Raw genomic sequence first — 15,535 nt, 5'->3', positions numbered from 1 at the left:
GACAGTATTTTTTTCAAGTGCTCCTTTTTTTATTGTTTGTATTTTGCTTGTTTCTCGCTGGAACCTGCCGGCTGCTTCAGTGCGAGAGGGCCGGGTGCGCCTTTAAGAGGTGGAGGTGCCTTTGTGCAGGTTGTACGGGGAAGGAAGTGGCTCTGCACCGCGGAGGGTGGCAGGAAAAGGCTGGTGCTCGGCTGGCCACAACTTAAACTGCCAGTTTGCCCTTTGAGCGGCAGCAAAGAATTGTCACATTCGCTTCCTGGGGGTCGGCTGTTTGTTGCTTTTTTTTTTTTTTTTTTTTTCCCCGCACTGTCAGTTCAAACGCTGACCACCGCAGGCACAGCCGGACGTGTTTAAAACTCTTCCATAGGCAGCCCTGAGCTGGCAGCGGCGTGGGCGATGTCTCGGGAGCGGCGTGCGGCCGGCAAAGAGCTGAGCTGGCAGCACAGCGCAGGGAGCCTGCCCGGGCCGGGCTGCCCCGCAGGTGACAGCGGTTCCGCGGCAGCCCGCAGCCCCCGCCCGCCTGCCTCAGTTTCCCCCGGCGGCGGAGGGACGGCGCCCGGGGCTCCGCCGAGCGGCAGCGCCGCCGCTCCAGCCGCCGCTCTCCCGGGCCCGCCGGTCCCCGTGCCCGGTCCGGCCCGGCCCATCGGTCCCTGTGCCCGGCCCGGCGATCCCCGTGCCCGGCCCGGCCCGGCCCGGCGGTCCCTGTGCCCGGCCCGGCCCGGCCCATCGGTCCCTGTGCCCGGCCCATCGGTCCCTGTGCCCGGCCCGGCCCATCGGTCCCTGTGCCCGGCCCGGCGGTCCCCGTGCCCGGTCCGGAAGGAAGGTCCCGGCCCCGGGGCCGCCCGCCCCGGGCGCTGCTCCGCCGCCGCGCTGCCCTGGACGCTAATTAGCATGACTAGTTTGATGGATTTAGTCAACAGCATTCGGCAAACAGGGTAGGGGGGAAGCAAGGGTACAAGATTTCCCAAATCTCGAGACTTTTCAGCCCCGGTGCCCTTAATGGTTTGTTACGCGGGCTCGAACAAGTGTTGCTTCCAATTAATTGATCGAGGGGATTTGTTTTAGTATTTTGGCTGGGTGCCAGAGACAGAGGCTTTGTCCTAGCGTTTTAAGCACCACCCCTCCTTGCAAGTTTGAAATGTGAGCTGCCTGGGTGGTTTTTTTTTCCCTCCTCTCTTTCTCTCTCTTCCTTCTGGCAAAGTGGCTGTGGCTGCGTGTGTGTGTGTGCGTGCGTGCACGAGAATGAGAGAAGGACATACCTCTCTGTGTAATGGGAAAGCAAGACATGGATCACTAGAGACAGAAAAGAGAGCCAGCAATATCAGTAACATGCAGCTGAGGTGAGATTTTTCTGAGTGTTTGATTTTCTTAAAACCCTTTCGGAAGATTTACAGCAGCCTTCTGCCATGCTGTATGCCGAAGACGTACTCCTAAGCAATGTCATAGGGATGCTTACATGTCTATCGCCGTTTTAGGTCTCCGCGTACGTGTGAAGTTTTAAAGCTTAACCTGATTCTCTTTATTGTCTCTAGAGGGTTGTAGCTTGAGCACAAATAGCCTGTTGGCAAGTACGGCATGAGCCCATTAGCAAGACTCCATCTGTGATTGGTTTTGCCTGGAAACCGGGAGACAAGCAATGAATAATTGATGCGTGTTGTGCAGTAGCTGGACAGGCAAAGAGGAGAGAGAGAGAGGGAGAAACAGAGCAGGGTGCCCTCAGAGAGGGAGAGAGAACAAGCTTGAAAATAGCTACTGGCTGCCTTGTGCTGAGATGAAGGCAACCCCGGCTGTCTTTGTTCTGCACTGGCTGGTTTCTGCCTAGAAGTGTTTGCAGACATATGTGGCCTCTCTGCAGCAGCAGAGGCAGGCGCGCAGAGGAGGGGCGGCAGAGGAAGCCCAGGCTTGTGAATGGGATGTAACTCGGGGGTGAGTTGGTTCCGGGGGGGCGGGGGCCGTGCGTGCGGGAGCGGGGCCGGGTGCTGGAGCGTGTTGGCCCGTGTGTGTGTCTGTGTGTCTGTCCGTGTGTGCGGAGCGGGTGCATTGTGGGAGCGGCCGCGGGGCTGGCAGCGATGGCAGCGGGCTGTGCCTGCCCTGCTGTGCCTGCCCTGCTGTGCCCTGCCCGGCTCTGCCTGCCCTGCCCTGCCCGGCACCGCCCGGCCCGCCCGGCTCCCTCCGCCCGCACCCTGCGGCTCGGCCCGCGGCGGTCGCCGGCTGCATCTGCAGTCATAAAACCAAACGGCAACACCAATTATCAGTGGCCTTTCCGGCAACTTTAGCCTGTCTGGCGCTGTCAGAACGTGACAAGCTGTTCTGCGAGCAGCAGTGACAATACTGCTGCCACCATTTCATTTTTGCTGTCTTTATAAAGACCTTGCCATGCAGAACTCACATCTGTGGCAAGTGCTTTCATGGAGGATCTCAAAGTAGTATTGGTATCGGTGACAGTCTCGGGTATTCCACTTGACAAGTTTTTGCCCCTTATGTTGAGTAGTAACAAGTGCCTTGCTTAATCTTTTCCTGTGTAAAATCTAAAAAGGTTATTTAAATTGCATATGATTTAAGGAGTTTTTAGAAAGTTTCAAACTAGTGATATAAGACTGGAATTTGGGACCTTAGTTTTATTCTTTTTGTTTAGTTTGTTGGCTTAATGCAAATAGTATCTAAAAACTGAATAAAATAGCCCTTATCAATGTATGCCAAAAACAAAATGCAAAGGATCTATACAGCTTCAGTGTTTTCAATTCTGATGTTGACAGCACGGTCTGTTGGGGGAAGAGAGGTTGCTATTTTAGATAACAGCTCTTTGAATCTGTAAAATCGCTGTGTAAGGTAAAATAGACTTTGCATAAAGTAGCATCAGTGATTCTGGGTCCACTAAAGCCACTGTCAAAACAAGTTGTGACTTCAGTCGTACAGGCTGCTTGTCCTGAGTTCAGGTGAGCCCATTATAAGATCCAGTTAAAATTCCCTTTACTATCTGTCATCTTCTGATGCTCTCTGTGGACATCTCATGGGGTGAGCTGGTTAAATTGAACCCACATTTATGACAGTTTACCTTGGCTCATAATACTATAGAAGATAATGTTCATTCTGCAAATCTGTCGATTTTAGGATGAAAAGTTTCTGTGGAGACAGTTTCTTTCAAGAAGTCGTGTCTCAGGTTAAGCTAACCAGGTCATTAAGCTGGGGTGACCTAAGAAAAGCAATTAGCATGACTGAAACACTTCTTGGAAATGGATGTACATAAAACTATGATCCAGCTAAAATTGCTCAGCGTTGCCTAATAGTTCCTGTAGTTTTTATTCGAGTTAAAAGTTTATTACAGCTATATTGGTAGTAAAGTAGTTATCAGCATCTAATCACGCATAAAAGTGGAAGTCCTCGGAGTTGAACAGAAGTATATCTCTCCATGTTGTCACCAATCTGCTTAGCAGAATTTTGTTCCTCTTTTGGCTTAGCATTTGAGATGGCAGCTAAAGTGCAATAGAACATGTGAACAAAGTTTGGGTTTATGTAAATTTATTTCAGAAGAACTCAGTAATGCTCCAGTTTCAGTGAACAGAAGAGTGAACCAAAGGCTCAATATCAAATTTATGATCAAAGTTTGATTTAAAAAATTACTTAACATTGATTTGATTCCCACTCACCCCACCTTTACCCTCTTCTGGAGGAGCCATCAGAAAATATCTGGGAGAATAGGTCTATAAATGCAGTGAAATTTCACTAGTAAAGTCAGCTGAACGAACAAGGTACAATTTCATTCATCATGTTGGCAATTGAAAATAGTGATCATAAGAGAGGTTTGAAATGTAGTCATAAGCCTTTAATCTTGTGTAGATTGAAGTAGAATAGGTACAAATATCAAAGCTGTGTGTGTCAATGTCTCTGTGATCCTGGCTGAAATGTTACCATGTTCATATTTCAGTGAAACATGTGCACTCTCTTGGTATTGCTTGTGCTGAAAGTAGCATTTAGTCCTGGGACCTTTATGCTGGATGGATGCTCCAGGAACATCCAGGAAAGCTTGTCCACATGCAGTGGACAGGGGCCAGCCATCAAAGAAGCAGAGCATGCAAACCAACAGTGAGAGAAAAACAGAGGATTCTTAGGCTCAATGAATAAACAATTTGTTTTTGTAGTAACAGGTGCTGTATTAATCACAGTGAGATAGTTTAGAGAGAATAGTCTGGCAAAACAGGCTTGCTGTTACCATAAGAGTTAGTGCAGCAATTAGTTCAAGAGAGTCTCTGAATCCAATGCCTCGAGCCCCTGCAATTACAAGATGTGTAACTAAGACAAGAGAATAGTGTTTTTCTATGTCATGAGGTAAGCTGAGGACACAGAAGTTCCCACGTTATCCTCAGTTGTCCCTGGGACTGTGACAATGCAAGGCTGCTTTCTCATGAATTACACCAGCAAAAGGGATATTGTTGATCAACAGTGACCAAAAAAATCATTGGAGTGAAGCCATCAGGAAGCTGTCACTCCATGGGATGGCATGGTTGCAACTTTTTATTCTCATAACAAAAGAATAGATTGTAGATTATATTAAAAATATCAAAGGAGTAAATCAGGGAAGGAGCTAACCAGCAGAAAACAACCCAAAGCTTTATCATGTGAAACACTGTTAAAATGGTCTTCCAGAGATATCAGTGAAGATGCACTCTGGTCTGGTTCCTCTCAGTTGGAGAACAGAGAGTGCCACAGGAAATACCTCCCTCTGAGGCTGCTCTGGCAAGGGGAACTTCTGTTTTCTCTTGCATGGAACAAGCAGAAGAAGCTGCTCCTAACAGACTGCCATGAAACTGCTTGTAAGCAGCTGGACAGCAAGGTTTTTGCTCAAGTAAAAAAACGTGGGGAAAAGTGGTTTCCTCCCAGCTGCTCAGCTATTGCTGCATTGTTGTTCAGAGCTATGCAAGCAAGAGCTGGGTGATCTAATTGAAGTCTCAGAAACCTTGCTGGGCATATGGAGAGCTGTGCAGGCTGAGTGGAAGGTTCAGTACTGCTGGTACCTTGCAGGATACAGCAGAGATATATCCAGAGGGTTTAAAAAAAAAAAAAAAAATCACGTAACGAATGACCCCACTGCGTGCCTGCTAAATTTCCTAGAGTTTGTTTTCCTTGTACTGCCTTTCCAGAAGAAACCAGAAAGTTCTGTGAAAAAAAAAAAACAACAAAACAGTAGACATCTGTTTCACTGTAATGTGGTATTGCTGGTTATTTCTTTGAAGTAAGCAAAACAAAAATATATTAATTAAAAAATAACTAAAAGTTAACACGCTTGAAAGAATATATTAAGTTAATATCAATTGGCTCTTCTAGCAGCAGGATAGGAACCAAAATTCCACAGGGTATACCTTCATCTAAAATGCTGAAGCAAAACAATGGTATATAAAATAGTTGTTTTAGAAGTAACTAAAAGCAATATGAAGTTAGTGAACAAAGCCCTTTTAACCAGCATATAAAATGATGAGCTAGCCTTCAATGAAATGGCTGTTTCACTAATTGTGAGAGGTACAGCAATGCACAGTAAAGCACAGCAGTAACAGGAAAAGTGTGTATCCATTCATCATCAGGGAGAAAGCAGCCAGCCAGTCTGGCTTTCACTGACAATTCAGTAAGGAAACAAGAGAAACCCAGAAAGAACACAAACAGGTTTTTTATTTCTATTTCTAATTGGAAGTTGCTTGAAGAATTTCCCCCTTAAAATCAAGACAAGATATAGTTATGAAGAAAAATGAGTGACATTGGGACAGTAATTATTTCAGTAGGGTGGAAAGCTGCCACTCAGCCCACCTCTAATAAATACTGTATATTTCTTCAGTTCTTGACGTGGGTCATTCTTAAATATTCTCTGAGTGTGTTACGAATCCTGAGTCTTAGCTTGTTTGGGATCTTCTGTTGACAGTAATCCAGTGCAACCAATGACAGTTTTACCTATTTCATTAAAAACAAAAAACAAACAAACAAAAAAGTTTATTTTGTTCTCAGTTGTCCTTATTAGTACCAATAAAATGTTCTGACAGCCAGCTAAGCTTCTAATTATTTTTGTTTATTGTAACTGAAGTACAGCTCTCAACATTTTGATGAGTTACCCTTAATGCTTGTTTATAAACTTCTAATTCTCAAATTAAATTTTGTTGTTAGTTATACCTCCTTGGTGCCCCTTGCATCTATTAAATTGAGTTGCAGGAGGTAGGCAAGCTGGACTCTGTTGCCATCCTGGAAGCAGACAAAATCCCACAATTGCTGTGGGATATACAATACAAGCTTGTTAGAATGCTGTTTGGATATAGTGTTATAGACCTGGAGAGGTTCATTCTTTGATGATCTTATCATTAAAACTATCTGTACTGGATTTTCAAAATCGTTCTGACCTAGCTTAGTTACAGATAAAGCGAGTAGAGCTTCAGAACTAGGGCACATGGTAAGAACTGGGATTCTCATAAAAAGCACTCCTTTACTTATTCTTGACTACCTTTTCATGGTAAACCTGTGAAGGTAACAGGGAGAGCTAACAGGTATTTGTCACAGGACTCCCTTCATTTGTCAGTTAGCTATGTTAGCCAGTTTTACTGACCTGGTGTTTGCTTTTGGGGTTTAATATATTTAACATTTATTAGCAACCTTATTTCTGCATTAGTACATAGTAGAAAAAGAAAAAATACTGAGGAGGGAGTGTTGTGCCACTTACTTATCATACACCAGGCCAGACTTGAAAGAAGGGTGTTAACAGCACTTTTACTGTCTTATCTACTGACACTATCCAACTGTTTTAGGAAGTTAAGGTTTTCAAGCATCAGCCTAACAGCATGGCTTTCAGAGGAGCCTGTCATGATTTACTTATTCATACAGATTGCAGTGGCTTATGTAGTCTTGATCCTGCTTGATCTGCCAGCAGTATTTGCTTCTATTGATCACAGGCTGTTATTTGACTGCCTTGAGCAGCTTGTAGGTCTCCCTGGTTCTGTTAACGGGTTCTGCTGCGGATACTTCTCAGCCTTCTCATTTTACTGCTGTCAGTAGTTTTAACTGCAGATTTCCTGCTCAGACAGATTCTCTGCAGAATTGTGTCATGCTGGTTGTGTTTTTCAGTAAGTTTTGGGGGCACCTTAGTGAATATGGTGCTGAGCTGGGGTTCTGTCCTGATTTGGCTGTTAGCTCTGGTTTATAATGCGTGTTTGGCAATGTGCCTGGCTGTCATGTGAAGTTGTAAGTGTGTAAAAACTCCTCCTATGCTAGCTGTAATAAAATACCATATGCTGGAAATAACCAGCTGTTCTTCATGTTCCTATACACCTTTGTATTCCTCCTGTTTTTCTAGCAACAGGGCAATGGAGAGATTAGTCTGGAAGAAACTTAGAAACAAGTTGTCTTGCATGTAGACAAGTTAAATTGTCCTGTATCAGCCCATTTTCCAAGTGGTTATATATGTTTTCTAACTATTCCTTGGGGTGGAAATACTCTAATTCCCTAATTGGCTGATTTACCTGGAAGGTCTTTGAAGTAGTTGATGTCTGTCAAGAAATACGCTTCATTAGACCAAAGCTGCAGTAGGATGAGGTCAGAAACAAATCTTCATCTAAGTTTATATATGGTCTTAGTCCATTAGTAATGGAAGATTTTAAATTTTTTTACTTATTGACTTTACAACTTGTAGATATACTTCTAAGATCTTTGCAAAATAGAAGCATAGATGGTCCTTGTGTATTGTGTGTTTCTGGTTTTAGTACAAGACTGACCTTCTTTAGATCATGCAGTTAAGCTTCTGTCTGTTACTGTTTGTGACACCTTGTATAATTTTGATAGAAACACAGCCCCAGAGATGGTCTTTGAGCAGACAGAACAGTTATTCACAGGATGACTTTCTGAAGAACTACTTGAGATGGAAAATTATGAGGACCAAGTGATTTTTACTTGGAACACATTTAATATATGATGACCCGCTCTTTCCATCCTTCTATGTAGACACATCTAGTAAAACTAGGATGTTGGCTGTTTGGCTTGCCTGACAGTCAGCAAACTTCCTCTTTGTCTCTACATCTACAAAAGATATCAGAGAGATTAATTCTCTCACAGAGAGAGTTTGAGACTTTGGAGACTTGATCATTAGTGTGCAATACCCTGTAATCTTGGATTTTGTATTTTGTGATAAGCAGAACAGAAGACACAGTTTATAATATTTGCTAAGTTAGAGTAGGTTATAGGAGATTAAAAAAATGAATATTTTAAGTCCCATCTTAAGTGCTGACTCACTTGTAAGCACTCATGAATCACGTTGCAAAGGCAAAAATGTCCTTCATGTTAAATGACTGTAATCTAAAATGTTATAGAGAGCTTAATGATTTATTGATGTCTATTTCTGAGGCGTTTACCTGCACCTGTGGCCAGCCCATTCCATTTATTTTGGCTTGCTGACAAATTAGCAGGCTATTTATATGTCAGATTTGGTCAGTAGTCAGCTCCCACCCCCTTACATATTGAACTACTTGTAATTTAATTGTTTGTGGTATTGGCAATTTATTATCCAGATAGATGTCGTTCAGGGGAGCTCTTTTGCATAGGGAAGAGAAAAAGCAGAAGATCTATTTTTGTATATTCTCCTAGTGCTTTGTGGAAGGCAGAATGCAGAAGAGAGCAGCTTTTAAGCCTCTTCCATGCACACAGACAATGATCTATGCATTACCTTCCTTTCTGCTCATTTGGGATGTCAAATTTTAAGTTTCATATTTAGTGGCTGAAATAAGATTAACTCTGTGAGTATGGCCATTGTTGCTGTATCTAGGCACCCCTCAAGAGTGAGCAATCCAAATTACATGTTGGAGTTTTAACTGCATGTATAAGTTGCATAAATACTCTCAGGGGGAGTTGAAGTGAGCATTGCCACCTGCAGTGGTTACATTGCAGTGCTTGAGTAAGTTTTGAGGGGTATTGAAGGCAAAATTACTGTTTCTTGCTGAATTGTTTTAACTGCTTAGATCTTCATCTTGGTAAGAATCTGAGTGCTGCTTTACCAGTCAGAGTGCTCCTCTGGCACAGAGGCAACTGCAGGTTGCCTGACCTCGCTGCCAGGTGCCTCCAGCCCTGCTGCTCCCCTGTGCCACAGCAGCTGCTGCCAGCTGCAGCTGCTCACTCTGCTTGCCATGAAACCTATTGTGTGCCTATGTTTTCTTCAGCTTAGTTAATCTGATCTTGCACTCTGAGATTTAAGATAGGAAATTTGGGCTTTGGCACAGCTAAAAAGATCTTCATGTCGTGGGAGCAAGGCCTGTGCTGGCCATCCTGGCCATCTGATTCCCTAGGCACTGCAGGGTCTCAGTCATTGCTTTCTCCTCTCAAACAGCTCCATGACTGCTAGTTAACATCACTGGCACTGTGCAGCTTGAAATGTTTTATGGTCTTACATCTACTTAACCTTTATTGTTTTCTGTCAACATCTATTATGACCTGGTGGCCTATGGTTAGGAAAATGTGCCCTTGCAGGCTGCCAGATACTGTAATGGAATTAAGCCTGTAAAATTATCAGACCTGTCAAAGGGTATTATAATCCTGTGAGAGCTTTAAGTGGTTTCTTACCTTCACTTCAACACACATTTGACCTGGTTGAAGTGGTTTTACTTGATTGTTTTGGTTTTACTTCCTATTAATACTTCTAAAACTGGGGGAGGGCAAGTGGAGGAAAAAAATTCATTTCCTTGGCATCTTTATGAGGAGTTTCTTCAGTTCTGTCCCAGATGCCTTTTCTTTTTTATTATTTTCACTCTCTTGCACTTGCAGATTAAAGTCTGCAGGTATTTCTGTGGGAGCTTGTTCCTTTAAATAAGGGCATAAGGATGCTTAATGTGCACTGAGGGCTGGCACAAGTCAGGAGGGAATGTCAGGCTTGCTTTGAGAGAGGTTGGACTCAACGAAGTGCTCACAGAAGGTGCTGAACTGACACCTCTGGAAATGAATGTCCTCTGCAGAGTGAGTGTAGGAAGGACAGTAACACTGCAGTTACTCATATTTACCATCTTTGTGCTTTAATCTGAGCAGAGGATAGTAGGAGATTTTGAGATGGTTTACCTTCTGCTAGTTAGTTTTCAGTTGCCTGTGGAAATGCTGAAGGTAATTCTGTAGCATTTTAGTGGTGTCCCTGTGATTATAGCACAGTGCCTGGTGGTCATTAACAACCCAAGTGAGATACTACATGTATCATATCCAACAGAAATTGAAATATGCCATAGAGGAGGCAGTTTGAGTGTGTGGCATGCAGCCTGTAGCCAAGTTTGGCAGGTCACCTTATCCAAGCCTGGTTCCTGAGCCTCACTTCACAGCAGTTTCCTGTCTTTGTGAAGTGGTTGTATGTGAGCCATTTCTTTAAGTTACATTTTTTATGCAGTTTTGTATTTGAGGAGTGGTGCAGCTTTGGCTTCTGAAGTAGTGCCATGCTGACACAGTTTCTTACCACCATCAGGGTGATGCAAGGTGAGGAAAGAGAATAAAACTATAAAATGCTATTCTAAAATAAATAAAATAAAATGCTGTCTTGTTTGAGACTTATCACGTAAGTCATAGAGGGAAACATACAGCAGCCATTTCTTTTGCAAGGAAAAGTCCTTTTATTACAGTAGTTTTTGGGGTTTTTAAACATTTTTACTCTTCTCATATAGCATAATCAAGCAAGGTAAAAAAATGTGGTTCCTGCTGTTAAACTGCATGCAGGTATTAGCCTCATAAATAAAATTAATTTTTAAGAATAGTTTAGGTTTACTGAGGTGACTTTAATTGGGATAGGTGCTGGAATAAATTGGCCTCTTGGGTAAGGAGAACAAATAGACAAATACCCATCCCCCTCAAAAAGTAACTTCTATTACAGTTTTTAGAGCAACTGCACTCAGTACTAAATCCTGAGTTGGAATGCTCTGAAATCCTGACCTTCCTACAGGTGTATTTCTCTTTTTTCTGTGTTTCTGGTATACTAATATCAAGAACCTCCCAGACACCCACTGCTAAGCAGAAGAAATGGAGATGTAGGAATGAAACCTGTCATCAGGCAGCCCTGGTGAGTGTCGTGGGATGGGCTGTCTCTTCTGATCCAAGAACTTGAGTATACTGATGGCTAATATTTTTACTTTGTTACAGTCCAGTGAATGATCTCATCAGTTGTTGCTAGCAGATGCAAAAATGATGCAGTTGTGGTAGCAAGACAGCTATTTTATCTATGCTTGTCTTGGGATATGAGTGTCAGACATGAATGACTTTTCTTTCTGAATGTAATTGCCCACAGCGTTTTGGAAAGGTGCAAAGTAGATTTCAATTGTTACTTAGTAGAGGGAGGGGAGAAAGACCCATCTCAGACAGCAAATAACTGTTCATAAAAATTGGGGATTCTTTCTACTTCCTGGGAAATTAATGTTTTAAGGGTTGTCTAGCTGTTCTAAGAGGAAGGACCTGAACCATTGCTATTTTTACTGTCACAGCAAAGATGTAATAATGGTGTGAAAGGAACGAGGAGCAATGAATGTCTTCTTTCAGTAATTACTGTGGTTTATTTAGCTGGATTGCAAAGACATCCGACGCCTATTTTTAAATAAATTTTTAGTAAACAACAAGGAAAACAGTTTGTGCAGTCAGACAAGCAGCTTTCCACAGTGGCCAGATTCACCAGTCCTGATTCTTGGCTGTGTTCTTGTTAGTGTCAAGTGAAGCAAAGCTTCAGGCTCTGGCAACATTTAGGTTATTTAATCCTCAGAGTTGATTCCCAATTGCAGTGGTTTCTGTTACTGGTTTGTTTACTTTGAGCATCCTACTTCTCAATTGTGTGTCTCCTGTAGTCAGGTGGCATGTGCCTGTGAACGCTCACACTTTGGCCAAGTCATCCAAAATAATGGGTGACAGACACTTCACTTGAAATAGGCATTTGGTTTTCCAGCCATCACATCAGTTTCAAGGATGTGCAAATTGCACAGGGCATCAGGATGGCCCAAGGCAGATTGAAATGAGGGAATTTGTTAGAATGAAGCAGAGGCTGATCATAAAACAGTAGCATGAGAGTTCAACATTTTTTGCTTCCTAAGTAGTAGCCTGAGTATTCCCTCTGCAGCTTAGTTCTGCCTTCTTTCTTCTCTGTGTTTACATAATGGCACTTTCCCCTAACATTTTGCTTCTGTGCCTGTGTTTGTGCAGTACTTTGACTGTCAAAATGTCTGTCTGACTGCAATATGGAAGTTAATGTCTTAGTGTGAAAGTAATCTTTATTATTCATTGTCTTTACACTGAAATGTCTCTGTATTGTTGATCTTCACAAAGCATGTCAAACAGCTGATAATTTTTCAAAAATCTCACCCTGGATAGTGCTTGTTACCTTTAAACTGAAGGGTGATTGTGGCTCTCAATTTTCTGTTAATGGAACTGCCATGAACCACCCTTTTAATTAATGCCATTTCAAGCTGTTGTACAGTTTCACTCAGTATTTGGCAAATTTTTCAAAGTCTTTTGCAGAGGGCTTTAGATTGTTAACAGACTGAGGCATTTTAAAGAAATGTTACCAGTTGTCACCATCTAAAACTGGAGTCTACAGCTGAGTTTTCCCATATGTATTTTCATTGTTTTTGTAATCTGTTTTGAGATCAGTTTTGTATGAATCAAAGGATCCAAGGGGAGGAAAATATCTAAGTGGCTCTCTCCAGAAGCTTCTCTTGCAGATTTCATTGATGATCAAGATGTTTGTGGTCTGTCCTTAGCTCTCCTTTTTCTTCATAATTACACTAAAGATTGAAGATTGTGTTTCATACTGCATGAGCAGTAACATCTACATACAAGTAGTGACTCAAGCAGTGAAATAATCCATAATCAGATTTCCTCCAGTAATGGTAATTTCTCTCTTAAAAGAAGGAAGAGAGCTCCATCTGTGTAGGAAATAGAATAGACTTGTGTTCTGATTTAACACACCTGTAAATAAGCAGGGAAAAGAGGAAAAGTGCAGGGAAAGAAGACTGCCACATCAACAATTCTCTGCTGGTTACAGAATTACATCATAAATTCAAGTTAAACTTCACTAGAAATTAGCTTCAGACTGCTAACTTCTGCCTACCTTACATGACTCCTTCACATTTTTCCACTGAACTGTGTTTGCTTCCCTTTTTATAGACTGAGTTCTGAAAATCTGTCTGCTTTCCTCTGAATTTCCATTTTACATTATGTGAAAGGCATGTACCTTTTGGGAGATAGTTTATTTATTGATTTTAGTGATTTCTCTGAGACCTGGAAGAAAGACATTAAGGTAGGAATGGCAAGGAGTTTTGTGGAGTGAGGATGAAATCACCTGGAGCAAGATCTGCACATAAAACCTGCATGTGCATGGAAATGCCATTAAGGACTGTGCTTATTTACAACACTCAATACAGGCAGAAATGCAAGAATAGGTATCATTCTACAATAAAAATGGTGTTTTGCTGATGCTGCTTTTTCACTCAAGGAATCAGGATAAGCTATAAACTAGCAAGATCACTTTTCTTTGCTGATACAAACCATATTTACAATAGGCACACACATCAAATTTTTTGAGGGGTGTTGTGCTGGTAGAATATCTATTGAAATAGTCCCAAGGAATGGAAGAGGCAGGAACCATGCTCCTGGAAGTAACTATCTCTTATTGCTTATTTGAACTTTCCAACATTTTCACCAGCTGCTGTTTTCTGGACAATGCTCTGTTGCTGTCTGGTACTGTGCATACAGACTGTAGGTTTGTGTGTTGTGTTAGTCAGTGTAGTTACCATGAACATGGTAACTTACAAGGTTTGTTAAGCTGTGAGTTTTAATGAATTTATTTCCAAAGTCTCTCCTGGATGTACTTCAGTGTATATCTCTGGAACAGTCCCCTTGCCCATAGCATCATTTTTCTTTGTCGTGGATCATTCATGAATAATGGTAAGCCTGCCTAGTCTGCAAATTCTGTAGGGAGAAGAAAAGGCTGCTGTTAAAAAAAACTGGTAATCATTTTAACTACATGAAAATATTATTCTCTCACTCAAGAGAGTCTTCTCAGCATTGTGGAAATACATGAATACAGCTTTACTCCTTGAGAGGGGTTTGTAGGATCAGCCTGGTGCAGACTTGTACGTAATTCATAGGTTTCAGTGCAGGAGGATTTGATCCCATCCTCACTTTCATTTTGAGTTTCAGGTTCAAAGGACTGTCAAAGAAATGATGAATTCAATTTAAGTGGGTTTGGCTTTATTGGTAGCAACATCTTCCATATTCCCTGAATTTGCAGTTGCCCAAAACTGTTGACCAAAATGCATCCCAACCCCTCTTGTTCTTTCAGCAACCTCAGCTGTGTTGCCTTTGAGAATTTCCTGAAGAAGCAGTTTAGTCTGGTTTCAGTATAAAAATACTCAATTTTAGCTCTGAGTGAAAAGTGTTTTTTATGTATTCCCAAGGCTGCTTGGTTAGGGTTTTTTTTGTCCTTCTCTACAGTGACCTACCCTTTGGAAAAAAATTGAGACTTGCCAGAGCAAGGCATATTTGCAACTTGAGCAACTCCTGTCTAAACCACATCTGTAAGCTTTTTGTAAATGAATTAAAATGCAGTTACGCCTTTCACACCAAAATTGATGTGGTCCATTTTTCCAGCCAAATGGTCTTTGACTGTGTTTGAAAGATCTGTTCAAAGATAGTATTGCTGCTGGTCTTCTTTTTCCATGTTGATTTGCTTCTGTAGAAATGTGTTTGGTTTTTTGGGGTTTTTTTTCCCCTTATCTTTCAGGTTTTGACAAACAGACCAGTATTTGGATCAAATGACAATAACGTGAGACATCTCTCCATATTCTACCACTTTAGGTGTATAATTATTTCTTTCTAGCATTTGATAAACACTTGTCTGAAATCTCATGTTTAGCCTCTGTAAAGATCTTGTCAGGAATTGACTGCTGATGATGCAGTTCAGTGAAAACTACGTGTCACCCAAGCTAAAATTGGGGGCTAAAATTGTTTCCCATGTAGAGCCTGTTTGCAAAGCAGTGTCCTTTCCCCACCTGAGGGAGCCTGTGCTGAGCTCAGAAGTGTAACATGTCAGCTCTCACCTGTTCCTCTGTACTGTGTGCAGGCAGGCAGGAGACCACCGTGCCAATTACTTTGATTTTATTGCTGTAGGTAGTTTTTCCATTGGAAAATGAATCGTGTTTTCATCTGCATGCTGGTTTATTGAAATAATAATTTAGAGTAAAAACAATTCAGTAATTTGATTTGGTTTCAGTAATTGTAGAATTCAGCTGTTAATCACAAACTGAATTCTTTAATTTCTATTAAAGACTATTAAAAGTTTCTATTTTCATGGGAACAGAGAAAGTGGGAGAATTTAAGTTCAGGCAAAACTTCAACAGCTGCAAAAAGCTCAACTTGGATGAAATACTCTCAGGACTTGGACATGCTGTTCCAAGTAACCAGCATAGTGATCCTGATCTCTGCACACTGCTGTACTGACATGACTCTCCCTGTACTCCTTCCCCCAGAGATAGAGTTTTTTTCTGCAGTAGCAAGAAAGGTGATGTGT

At 42.1% G+C, this 15,535-nt stretch overlaps 1 protein-coding gene across 9 annotated transcripts in view; it reads left to right on the top strand.

The window, feature by feature from the left end:
* The window catches only part of ZMIZ1 (zinc finger MIZ-type containing 1), a 335,675-nt gene that overhangs the window by 242,799 nt on the left and 77,341 nt on the right, over positions 1-15,535 (top strand). The window contains exon 1 of one of the 9 annotated variants that reach the window (XM_056494325.1): positions 1,253-1,340. The exons of the other annotated variants lie outside the window; for them this stretch is intronic. The gene's annotated coding sequence lies outside the window, so the exon portion shown is untranslated. Of the gene's footprint in view, positions 1-1,252; positions 1,341-15,535 lie in introns of those variants that run through there. 9 annotated transcript variants of the gene reach the window in all.

This window comes from Oenanthe melanoleuca, chromosome 6 (genome assembly GCF_029582105.1).
Source record: "Oenanthe melanoleuca isolate GR-GAL-2019-014 chromosome 6, OMel1.0, whole genome shotgun sequence".
NCBI classification, from domain to species: Eukaryota; Metazoa; Chordata; class Aves; order Passeriformes; family Muscicapidae; genus Oenanthe; species Oenanthe melanoleuca.
This window is presented reverse-complemented; position numbering and strand designations above follow the sequence as displayed.